Source organism: Poromitra crassiceps (assembly GCF_964638095.1).
Source record: "Poromitra crassiceps genome assembly, chromosome: 2".
Classification (NCBI taxonomy): Eukaryota; Metazoa; Chordata; class Actinopteri; order Beryciformes; family Melamphaidae; genus Poromitra; species Poromitra crassiceps.
In genome coordinates, this window is record NC_139624.1 from 93,131,112 (window position 1) to 93,133,359 (window position 2,248).

Sequence of the window (2,248 nt, forward strand, 5' to 3'; positions counted from 1 at the left end):
CTGTGCTCAAGACGGGGACACAGAACCTGTGATGGTTTCCTGTTCTATCCAGTCAACGTGTTTCCTGTATTGCACCGTTCTGGTCGAGGGCTCTCTGTTCATCTTCATGTTCAAGAGACCCCCTCGATATTGTCGTAGTCACTTGGGTGGCTGCCTTTGGAACCGGACCCTCTCTGGTTGGCCGGCGTGGCTCCACCCTTGTACCTCTGGTGGTCAAGGAGTGGGTGATGTTAGAGTTGTCACCGTCCCTCTGAGAGGATGGGGTGTGTGTGGCTTTTTTATGGTCTTCAGCAATAATCTTGTGTTAGCAGTATCACTGGATTCTTTCATCGTGGCAGGGGTAAACTAATCGGTGCTATCGCCTCTGGTGGCAATGGAGTCCACCAGAGGGTGTAAATAGTTGGAAATATAACAAAGGTTACGTCATTATAACCGGAGCTATATGACCACTATTGGAGCCCTCTGGTCTTGGGCCTGCCACTCCTTTTCCGTGTCAGTCAGCTGAATTGACCGGATATGAAAGGGCAGAGCGATGCAAGGGTTTTTTATACACGTTACTGTGAGCTGATTGGTTCATGCATGTTGTTCAGTGTGGTATCCTCTCCCTGGGATGTAATGGCAATGGAGTCCACTAGAGGGCTCGGATAATAGTCATATAACTCCGGTTATAATGACATAACCTTCGTTAGTTCTAGCAATTTGTATTTCATGTCATATAATACTGTACATTGATAGGTAAAGGAAAGCTGGCATATCCATCATCCTATAGTTCACACCAAATTAGATGGCCTTGCCACACTCTGTGCATAGGATATCATCACGTTCGGTGAGGAAGCCACGTCCAACCAGGGACACAGAGCACTTCTTGCAGTTGAAGCAGTCATTGTGCCACTGGCGCTCCTTAAATAAGATGTACTTGCTGCCTCCAATATCGCTGATTGGGGTGGTGCAGCAGGCACACTTCTTGGCATACATCTTGCAGAAGCAGTTGAGACAATAGGCAAAGTCATCCCTAGAGGTAAACCGCTGGCCAGACAGCTGCTGCTTGCAGCTAGTGCACAGGAAGCAGCCCTTGTGCCAGTGCTGCTCACGGTACGTCACAACATCAGTGGTAATGGGATTCTTGCAGTGGACACACTGCATGGCAAACTCCTTTTCATAGCATGGCACACAGAAGTTATGGTTGTCCTTGGGGATAAAGTTGTTGGTGCCGATGGGCTGCTGACATCTCTGGCAGGTGAAGCAGGTGTTGTGCCAGCTGTTCCCCTTGTGCACCATCGTCCTGGAGCCTGGCATGATGGTTTTCTTGCAGTCATGACACTTCGAGGAATACTTGTTGGAGTAGCACTCAGTGCAGAGCAGCTGCTCGTCATTGGTGGATAAGGGCTTATCCACCAGTGAGCACTTACACTGGAAACACTGGAAACATTCCTCATGCCAGTGACGGTCCTTATAGGACAGGTCCTTGGCGTTGCAGCCAATAGGCTTCTTGCACTTCTCACAGGTGTTGGAGTGCAGGCTCTCATAACATGTCACACAGTAAGGGTTCTCCTCCCTAAGAACATACTTATTCCCAAACAGGGACTGTTTGCAGTAGTGGCAGTCATAATGCTCGGTCATGTCTGTCTGGTCCTACGTCAAAACGGCTGCTGTCAAAAGGGCCATCTTTGTTGATGCCACCAGTGATGTCACTCTAGCACTCGATGATGTAATCAATGCTGTCACTCACGCAATTGTGATGTCATCAGTGAGTGATGTCCTCAGTGATGACTTCACCAGTGAGCTTAAAATCTTTGTACTATAATAGGGCGGAGTTCGTTTCGGCATCCTGAGCATGCTCAGTTGAAGTATTGCGGGTTGCCGCCGCATGCCGGAAAACAAAGCCCTACTATTGTGTGCCAGAACGCTGCCCTATTATATCCTTACTAATATAATTGGCCAAAAGTTGGCACGGCGCACAATTGCTCAACTGCCAGTTGAGCATGCAAAGCTATGGCCTCATTATTAGCATAAGGTCTATGACAGGCATGTCCAAATTCTGGCCCTGGGGCCAATTGCGGCCCACGGAGAGATTTGAAGTGGCCCTCGGCTTGTCTCTCAAAATATACTATATGTGGCCCTCTACACAGTATTGGTTAATCAAGCAAGTTCAATTTTCATTTTTTCCCTTCACCTAACGATGACAGCATGATCATACAGTTTGTAGAAGCACCAAGTAGGAACAGCACATGCAGAACTAATGTTTTCA

At 48.1% G+C, this 2,248-nt stretch overlaps 1 pseudogene across 1 annotated transcript; it reads right to left on the bottom strand.

The window, feature by feature from the left end:
- Window positions 1-780: 780 nt before the first annotated feature.
- Window positions 781-1,620, bottom strand: LOC310790740 (four and a half LIM domains protein 2 pseudogene; annotated as a pseudogene). The gene has a single exon. The product of its transcript is annotated as a four and a half LIM domains protein 2 pseudogene (transcript).
- Window positions 1,621-2,248: the final 628 nt, after the last annotated feature.